Raw genomic sequence first — 10,433 nt, 5'->3', positions numbered from 1 at the left:
TTGGCGTGATAATACCAAACAATAAACATTCTTATAGTCCCTGTACCACGGAACTCCTACGATCTAGCGAGTCAGGATTCAGAAAAGGGGGCACGAGACGTTGGCCGCGCCGCGGCGCCAAAGCGCCTCTCGAGTAGCACCGCGGAGGGGTTTCTCTCTTCTCTTCTCCTCCATTATCGTAATGTGCAAATTTTCTGCGGACCGCGGCGAAGAATGGCGAGAGGTGCCGCGGTTTCGCGTTAAACCGTTCCGAGGACCCGATAGTTCGGGGATGGACAGAGAAAGGGAAAGAGAGGAAGGCCCGGCGATGGTTAAGAAAAAGGACCAGGGAAGGGAGGAGAACCGTTGAAGGAGCTGAACGGGAAGAAAGGGGACGAAGAAGAAACGCCAAGTCGGTGGCGGATTGGCGGCCTGAGGCGCGGTTGCAGATTCCCGGCGTGATGCCGGTGATTCGCGGCTTTGGTGCCCAGTAATCGTCGGACCCGTCGTATTCCTGGCGTATTCCTCCTCCCTCGCATCTTTGCTCGGTGAATCCACCTCGTCCTTTCCTCTCCGTCTACCTCGAATTCGCTCCTCCGCGCGTTTTACTTCGTCCAAAGCCCCCCTCTTGCCCCCCTCTGCGCCACCCGCGGGCGTCTTGTACCTGGCCTCGTCCTTTGATACGGCGCGGGCCGTTGTACATTGGAGGACGAGAAGAAAGAAGGGGGGCAATCTCGCGGTAAATACAGCAATCGCTTGATGTGCCGTCCGCATTAATATAATTAGTCACCCCGAGCGCTCGAAAGCGACCCGATGCTCTCGAGGAGCATCCCGACATCGGCTTGGTTCTGTTTCAACCATCACGTGGCCGGGGGCATTACACGTACACGCCAACCATGCTGGACTCTTAAACATTCCGAGGGGTTGGTGGAACTAGGGCGTGGTCGATCCATCTTGGGTCATTTTCATTTCTATCCATGCAAACTGATATCCTCCTCCTCCTCCCCCTCCCCCCCACCCCCCTTCCACCCATTCATGCCGCGGTTCATTTTTGCACGAGCGTTCGATCCGGACAAAGGGGGATCGGTATCTCGGAGCATCGTGAATCGATGGCATCGACTTGGATCAGGGGTGAGGAACCTGGAGCCTTTCGAGGTGTTCGGTGCAGACTGTTGCCACGTTTTGCCAATTATGTACAGTTTTCGTTCGTGGTACACTTCGCGACCAAAAGGTAGCACGTTGGGTAAATTTGTTCACGTGAATGCTGCGTTATGATGTATTATGTTGAAATATTCTGTATTAAGCTGCGTTATGTTAGAATATTCTGCAATATGCTGTACTATTCTGGAATATCGTGTATCATACTGTATTTTGCAGTATTACGCTGTGCTGTGATATGCAATTTTATGTTGTGTTATACTCCGTTATGCTACAGTACCATATTCTCATATTATATAGCAATTTTAAATGAGCGATACTTTGGTACAGTGTAAACATATCCATTTTGTACGCTGACCGAACTTAAATATAAAACTTTCCGAATGACTCTCGTATCGGGTAGAAGTTTGCACGGTTTGAACAGCCCGCGCATCGTTCGCATCGATATACGTATAATCGAGGTATCGAGTTTCGACTGTGTTGCACAGTGCTGCCTCGTACCACACGGTTCTCGAACCACGCGCAAACTGCACACTGGAACTTAACCTTACTTTCTCGAAGGAACAAAGCTGTTCTTACGTAGCTAACTTTAACAATTACAAATCTTATATTTGTCGACGTTGTTGCAACGCACGGAAGTTGCTCGTTTCTACCTAACCTTCGCCTATGCTTCTCTAAAAGCGTGACTAGGAGCGTGATGGTCGCATGCGCCTACGTTACGTGGCTTCTGTGAAAATCACTCTAACATCTATGAGATTGAGATCGTATTCACGCAATGAACGAACGTTTCGACGACGCAATTCTGTTTAAATACCTTAGGTATCGCTGATACTTTCACCAAGTAAATATCGCTGCACAACGCGTGGCACGGAAAGGAACACACAGCACCACAGTGACGTCACGCGTTCGACCGGCCTCTGGCTTGGAAACAGGAAGCTAGGTTACCGACGGAGAACTTATCCCGCGATGAACCTGAACAGAATTTCTGGAGTGGATGTCACTTTATTCGATTTACAAACAACGAATGAGACGATAGAATTTTTGTTCGCATTATTTATTGCATGATTAAATCTTTGTTCGTTGTGGAATATTAGATTGTACCGAATAATTCGGATTGTAATTTTTATTCGACGAATAACGAATTAAAAGTTGTTGCAAATTTTAAACGGTATAATATGTATATTATACTTATACTTATTTATTATATTTATTATTATTTAGTATACCTATTTATTTCTCAGTATTTTTGTATCGCACGATTGGCAATGAAAGTGTTAAACGATGCATGAAATCGATAACTGTTTGGACCTCTTAAGATCAATGCTCGTTTCGATTATTTCCAACGGTTGTTTGGTGCTCGTCTCTCTATAATCTCCGTAAAACGAGCCTCCAGTTGATTCCAATGATGATTGCATCTCCACGAAGTCGTTCGGTCGCAGACAAGTTCATCTTGATTCTAGGAATAGTTTTACAAAATGAAACGCTACCTTTAATCATGTAGAGAAAGGGATCATCAGACAGGGCTGATTGCGACGTTTTCGTGGAAACCATAAACACGCACATTGCTTTCAAACAAATTTAAAACCCTTTCGGAAGAGAAAAAACGTCCTTTTGATTGAATCCTGTCGGTTGAGCGACTTATTGTTTAAATAGAACCTCGGTTAATTCATAAATATATGTAAATAACCAAGAAGTAGATACTGCTTTCTCAGAAGATAGAATAAAATAACCTATATATTATTTGAGAGTTTTAATTTTCTTCTAATTTGAAGAAAGTTAAAGGAATCTGGACATAAACGAAAAAAAATAGAAGAAAACTAAATAAAATCTAATAAAACTGAGCAAAACTGAATAAAACTTGAGGACTACAGCATCGTTCTAAATCTTGTTAGCGTCGTAGATTTCTAGTTGTTTGAACTGGAATCATTGGTTGATTTCTTGATGCGACGTAATTTCCTATCGATCCATTCTTGGATGGCTGCTAACACGATACATCGCGTCAACCGGGGTTCCGTTTGGCCAATGGATTTCTAACGTGGAGTCGTCCTCGTGGCATATGATTATTTCAATTATTTTATTACGAACCGTATCAATTCCGGTCCATATAATGCATATAATCAACAGGCTATTATTCCACAAGCGCACGGCCGGCGGAAAGGACCTTTCCTCTGCCTCTCTACTCTGGTCCATGGCCCGTACCATCTCAACTCGCTCGTTTTCATTGTAATTTGGAGACCGCAAATGCGTTGGCGTCACTGGTGCACTGGAGCATCTTGCCAGCGCATCGCATCGCTCGATTTCTGCTCCCTTGGTGCTCTTGTTGCCCGACAATTTCGATGAAATGCATATTAAACCGCGCCGAATTATAGGAATCTCGGCAGATTAGATGCGCGTTGAATTGAAGGATTGCGTTACTAATTTCAAGCGAAACACCGACGAGCCGCTCGTTTGCATGGGATTTATTTGTGAACGGGCACGCATCGATGCACAGTGGCCGATTCGCCAAAAATCAGCTAGAGAGGAAATAAAAAATATCCACTTAAAAAGAATGTAGTACAGTGGAACCAGTAAAAGTGGAACAATGCTGTTCCGTAGTATCAACAAATCCTTATTTCATTACATTGTAGGAATTTTTAATTCCATCGAAGCAACGAGTTCGCGTCGATTTGAAAACCGTTGCGCAATCAAATTTATATTTAAATGTTAAAGAACGCAAACATAGAGGAAGTTAATGCCCTCGCGTGTTCGCGCTAAACAAAAAGTAACCATTCATTCCTCGTAACGACCGAGACAGAATTTCGGGAAGAAAGCGGAGCGAACAAAGAAAGCGCATTAAATCTTTGTTCAAATATTACACACCTCCCGGGCGTCTCGTTCGCTTAGAGGCGATCGTACGCGGTTACGTTTCTCCGAGTCGTTTGGCGCGGATGTTTTCGAATGTGCCACGGCTCGGTTTTATTGGTGGAAAAAATAGAAGACAACGCGGATCGTAAATGGAGCACTGAATAACAGGGTAGGTAAGGAGCAAGAACGAAGTTTGCATTGGAGGATAATAAATGTAGAAACGATTATTTAATGAGAAAATCGGGGACTTTACGAGGAAATAACGCCGAAGCAATCGAGTGTGGTCCAATTAGATGCAGCATAAAAACTTTACTTCTATCGTGCCGCGCGATATGCGCACGGTAATCACCGTTAAAGTCAACGTAATCAATATTGGCGCAAATCGATGTCATTTACTTGCATCTCGTTTTCAAAGAAAAAAATGTAACGCCCAGGGCATGCAATTAACAGTGGCATTGATCGCTGGATTTTAATGTTGTTTACCTCGTCGAATTAAAAGTTTTATGACGGATACTTACTTCATTATCAAGTTGACATCCGGTTACGAGCCGACGTGATCTACGGAATCGAAGAAAACAAGGGAATCGCTGGACACGACGGTGTTTTATTATATTGGTGTTTCTGTGTAAAGGTGTTCTACATATGAGCCGTTCATTGTACAAATCGATCAACTCCACTAGTCGCGTAAAAAAGTAACATTACTGACGATTATTTTTTAACTACCACCGAATACGTAAAGCGAACGGGTCATATATCGTGTGTTTTCCGTTAATGTAATGTTAAAGTTAACAGGTAAAAAGTGAAGTTATTTTTGCGCCAACCTAACAATAATTTCCAGACAAGTCGGATGTAATGGTCCATCGACTGCGTTACGTGCTTGTAGAAAGGGATGCTGGTTCAACGTCGTATCCGCCGTTTTATGCTTTTACGAGGCAAATGAAGTATTATAGGATGGTCGTTCTCTCTTTCCTCAGTTGTTCGGTGCACCGTTTAGAAACGTTGTAACTCACGAGACTTCCTTTCGTCCTTTGCATATTCTCAAGCGGTGCAATGTCCAGCTCGCCGCGGGATTCTAAGGAAAAGTCTTGAAAAGTACTGAAAGAATTATTTAACTTCTACAAGAACGTTACACGATCGTTCAAAATTATTTAATATCCGATATGAAAGAGCTATAAAATAGTATAGACATATAACATGTATAATGTATTATATATGAATGTGGATAAACACAACGGAATTAAAAGATTCTTAGAAAGTAAACGAAAAGAGAAATACAAACCAGTGTTTGATACGTAAGCACAGTATTCCAGGAAACAATTAAAAATTCTATTAACGCAATTGCGCAGGGTCCATCGAAATTATTCCTTATCCGAGGACCGACTCGATGATGATGTTTGAGAAGCACTGGCTCACGATGACAGTGAGCTATTTATGGCGTGTTTTAATTGCCAGAAGCCACCTAACGATTGATCGTGATAGTGTGAGGTGTAATTAGTGGTTTATACTTAGCGTTTCGCATTGTTACTCGGACTTAAAACAAAGTAACCACGGTAAACACAATGTTGCGTCTAGTCAACGAACTGTTAATAAAAAAACAGCCGATTAATTTGTACACCGTATTTCCTTCGACTTGCACGCGCGTTCGACGGATGCCGCCTTAATAATCGTCAAATTAATATTGCGCGCAGGTGTAATCAGATCGGTATACGCCGGAGTGGTGCGCATTGCTGCTAACCTTCTCGCCATAATGACACGTATTACTCTGATTGGCAACAATTGGTAACAATTGACGGGCGGAACCGAGCCTCGGAGGTTCCGCTACTTTGCCCGCGTTGTTTACGACCAGAACTTTGAAACGTTACACCTTAATTGCGTGGCTACATGCTCGAGGAATTATCAAGGCTTCTTTACGTCCATACGCAATTAGTTATTAGAGACGTACCTACGGTCTATCTCGCCACGGTGTTAAAATCTAGCTCATCCTGGACGCAGATAATTGTAAGCTTCCGAAGATTACAGGAACAATGGCTGTTACGTTAACATCCTCGTTGGAACATTCTCCACTCGATGATATTTGAGGATTTCACGGCCCGGTTCTTCACAGTTGATGTTACCAGAGACTCACAGGTGTAAATCTTATCCTTTGGCTACTGTACCGAAGCTATTAGAGCGAACCAAACACTTTTCCTATTATACTTCCCTAATTTTATGTTTTTCTTAAATGAATATTAATTCAATGTAAACAAAATATTTAAGTTTTATGTTAAGTGTGCCATTTTGTAGATGTCGAATTGCTCTTTCGTGTCATGTATCGAATAGTAACGAACGATTGGGAATTTCTGAATTTATCAATTTCGAATGGACGTAGAAGATGATAAGCTTTTAAAAATTAGAGGAAAGATGACTCTTACGTTAACCCTTAGTTGTAGCACGCACACCAGTATGACAGCTGACATAAGACGAAGTTAACTGCAAATATCTCATTTTATTCCGTAGAATCGACTCAAACTCCCCTTTTTCTCGAGTCTGCGAATAATGCACCACTGCCGCCAACGTCGCGCAAGAATCCTGCCGGTGTGCTATCTTACGAATTCTTGTACTCAATCATGCTTTTTGCAGAGTGTGCAACGAGACAGAAGATGGAGCGGCGAGCTTTGACTCGGATGGTTCGTCGTGATTGGAGTATACGTTGCATAGCTTAACCAGGGAACGGCAGCTGATGAAAAACGACTCGAAAGTCGCGTATCGTGCTCCTTGCTGAGCCGTAAAAAGAAGACGAAAAGGGGGAAGTAGTAGTAGAAGAAGAAGAAGAAGAAGAAGAAGAAGAAGAAGAAGAAGAAGAAGAAGAAAACCAATGCGTTCGTGCATCGCGTGGCAGAAACTGAGCCAACCAGTGGCCACGCCTCCTTAGACAGCCGCCAGCCAACAATTAAGATTTGATCGGCAAAAATGGTCGAGGCAAAATGGCGCTGGCCACCGAATACGTAATGCCCATGAGCGAGAACTGGCCAACCTGCTGGCGGAATCGACAGAACACGTGCTTCCTCGCAACCGGACTGCATTCAGACTCGCGGTTATGATTAGAGGGTAGCTCTTGCAACTTACATCGACTCTTGTGCCCTCGGTGCAGACTTCGGGAGAGCGGAAGACATTGTTGCAAAAGTTATCCAAGGCCTTTATTATCGCTTTCAAACTTACCGATACCTTCACGTATGGATCCAAGGGCGGCACAAGGGAGCAATTCCACCCTCTTGCTACAATGTCCCGCTTTAAGTAAATCGATGTCGCGAAATAGTTCCTCGCCGACGAAGATTATAAGCTGCCGTTCTTTACGATCATGTATGTACTGTTCGCGCGAGAGAAGAGTGCATCCGGTACATTTTTACATTTCGTCAATAAAATTCCTGATAGTGTGTTCAAGCAGTCCAACTTCGTTGCACAGGGTTCCTCGACACAACCATTAATAACTCAGATGTTTAAGTGCTTCTATTACAACTCCCTACCTTGCACGTGGTTCGTGTACAGCTCGTTTTTCTGCGTCGAAACGGTGTATTATTGAAATAATTTTTAGGGATCAAAGTGTATCGAGCCTGGTTGCCATCGTGTGCGCCTAAGTGCCGGCAACCCACAGGACATCGATGCACGGCGGTCGTTGTGGGAACTTCGGCGGGCCGAAGTGCATTTTGCTCGCAGCCAGGAAATTGCAACACGCGAGTAAGAGCATAGGAAACGGCGGGAGAAACGTCGTTGAATATTCACAGCGAATATATTGCTCGATAGGGACACATTGGGAGAGAAATTGTAAGTTCTCCGTTAACGTGACACGGCAGCCGACGCGTACCGCGTGTTTCGATGGCAGAAGCACATCGTTACGTCGAGTCATAAATCATATCGATAGCAACCTACAACATTCTCGTCGTTCGCGCGTGTTGCGTCATACGTAAGCGACTGCGATTAATGCACAGTGAGCTGGGAAAGTATTCGAACGGTCTTAAATGAAAGCTTTAACATTTAACAAAATGCGAGGCCTGTTACTATTCCAAAACAATTTTATTTCAGTATTTATTTGAAGTGTTTCAACTATACAGCCATATTATAGCATCTCATGTTACATTATGTTATATATACATAAATTCTTTATAAATCTTTGTACAGGCCCATAAAGCTGGTATAAGAAAACGTCAATTACTTGTAACTCAGTTCGATACGTAGTTTGGTACGTGCTTGGTACTATTACGCGATATATCACGTACATGTTTTCGCCATGTTCGTTGGCGTGTTATAGGAGTCCGCGTCGCTACGCCACCATTCCTTTTTCCCTTCGACGAAGGAAGAGTCTCGAGACCGGATTAAAATTGCAGGAGCGATTTCGCGAACTCACGATATCGGCGAAAAAGCAACCGAGGCTCTAATCATGGCGGATACACGCCGGCGGTAGCTGCTACCACGTTTTACCCCTTAACTCGAGACTCTCATTACACTAATGTCCCACCAATCACGGGACCCTCCGCCGTCTGCAACCCCCTCTGAACCCTACACTTTTTCCCAATCACTCCAATCAGAATCATGCAAACCGATGGAAAAATCGTATAACATCGGCCATACCCAGACACGCAGTTGACTGTCGGCATCTAACTTCGTTCTTCCGGTTTCCATGAACGTATGCAAGTAGCCATTTGTATACTTGCGTGGCGTTGTTCGAGACCATTTTGTACGTCCGATGATTGTCGAGACGAAACAGGGAATCTTTCATGTCTAATGCTCGAAAGTACCAGGATTGTATAGTTAGGTTAGGAATAGTTAGGTAATGCTTATAAAAAAATAAATAAATGCCCAAAGAGAAAATGGTTGCTATGTGGTCGACCGATGACTTTACATTTGACAGTATGTTTGCGTTAAATTAAATTTAATAAGCAAACACATTTGAAACTAAGGGAAAAAGTTCTACGAGAAGATGGTCACTCCATAGACGGTCAATAAAAACAGACACATTTGAAATTATATTAAAATAAATCTACGAGAAGATGGCCACTCTGTGACTGATTAATTCTTTTCACAAACATGATGCTTCTGACACGATAGAAAAAAAATTGTCCATCGTCCTCCATCCCTGACGCAGCCAAAGGGTGGAAGTTGACGCGGGACCATTCGAACACCCTGGCCAGAAAACACGAGCAAAGAGGTTTTCGTATTTCAATTTGCTCGTCTCGCCGAGCAAGAGTGCATCTTCTAAAGAGACTCGAGGGAGCTCTTGCACACGGCCGTTCTGTTTCGCGTGGCGAAGATCACAGTGTTCACAGAAGGCATCTAATTGCCAACCTCTCGCATCTCGCGCTCCCCCATAAACTTAACGACCGCCTTAACGGTTGGCCCTGCCGGTATGCTAAAGAGCGTTTCTTCGGCTATTTCGCGAAGTACCCTGTTAAAGACTCCGATGGGCCGTTGCAACGTTTCAACAACGCAAAAGACCGCGTTCTACGCGAGACTCGCGTTCGTTTTGGCTATCCGAAATCGTAAAATCGTCAAATTAATACGTAACGGGATCGTTAACGGAACGACCTGCCGTTTTGCTCGAGTTTCACGGAAGATGATTACGTATAAGGATATCGTCGGTGTTCTTTCGCGACTCTTCCGCGGCCACGACGAATGGCGACAAATGGAAACTAGACGGGAAAAGAGAATCGTTCAGATTTGTATAGAATTTATTGTAGTGGTTCTATTGCTAGATAAAAGACATCAAGTTGCTTCGTAGATGATGACATTTTCAAAGTGGACACTCTAAGTTTAAATTTAAACAAAGTATGTTATAATTGGTATATTGTTTTATTTCTAACTCTATGGGGTCATTGGCAACCTTGTCCAACCTTTGCAACAGAGACGATCAATCGACAAAACAAAGAACAGGAGAGGAATATGTTGCTGCTGAAATTGCTCCCACGGATTTCGCTCGAGTCTAAGATAAACGTATCGCCTCGAGCGTAATCGATGTAATTGCTGATATGCCCTTTTGCAACTTAGTTGCGGTTCGGGGGATCAGTTTCCATCTTGGATGTAGACACCTGTCTTAAGGCCGCCCTATACTTACTTTCTACGTAGCTACGTACGTGTCATCTTGAAAATGACTGGTGCTTGACGATCGATCGCCATCGACGAGTGCACAGTCGTTTTGGCTTTTGGAGAGATCGTCAGCTGGCCAGTTGATGGGACCAGTGACGTTGCCAGAGTTAACGACACTCGGTACCTCAAATACAATCATAATTTTCTTTGCATCAGCGTTCAATCGTAATTCCTCCGTCTCATCGAATGCAATGGCCAAAGTAGTAGCACGAACGATCAGAGAAACGAAAATTGTTTCTTTCAATTATAATATATGTGCAGGTGGTTGCATCGAAGGTTTTACATTAGTAATAATTATTACGTTTGAACGTAATGGTGTTTTTATACCGTTGGCC

The 10,433-nt window shown here is 43.6% G+C and overlaps 1 protein-coding gene across 1 annotated transcript in view; it reads right to left on the bottom strand.

The window, feature by feature from the left end:
* LOC128885577 (obg-like ATPase 1) overlaps positions 1-2,058 on the bottom strand; it is an 18,071-nt gene extending 16,013 nt beyond the window's left edge. Inside the window, exon 1 of the mRNA XM_054139678.1 lies at positions 1,952-2,058. The gene's annotated coding sequence lies outside the window, so the exon portion shown is untranslated. The remainder of the gene's footprint in view (positions 1-1,951) is intronic.
* Positions 2,059-10,433: the final 8,375 nt, after the last annotated feature.

This window comes from Hylaeus anthracinus, unplaced genomic scaffold, assembly GCF_026225885.1.
Source record: "Hylaeus anthracinus isolate JK02 unplaced genomic scaffold, UHH_iyHylAnth1.0_haploid 0, whole genome shotgun sequence".
Classification (NCBI taxonomy): Eukaryota; Metazoa; Arthropoda; class Insecta; order Hymenoptera; family Colletidae; genus Hylaeus; species Hylaeus anthracinus.
This window is presented reverse-complemented; position numbering and strand designations above follow the sequence as displayed.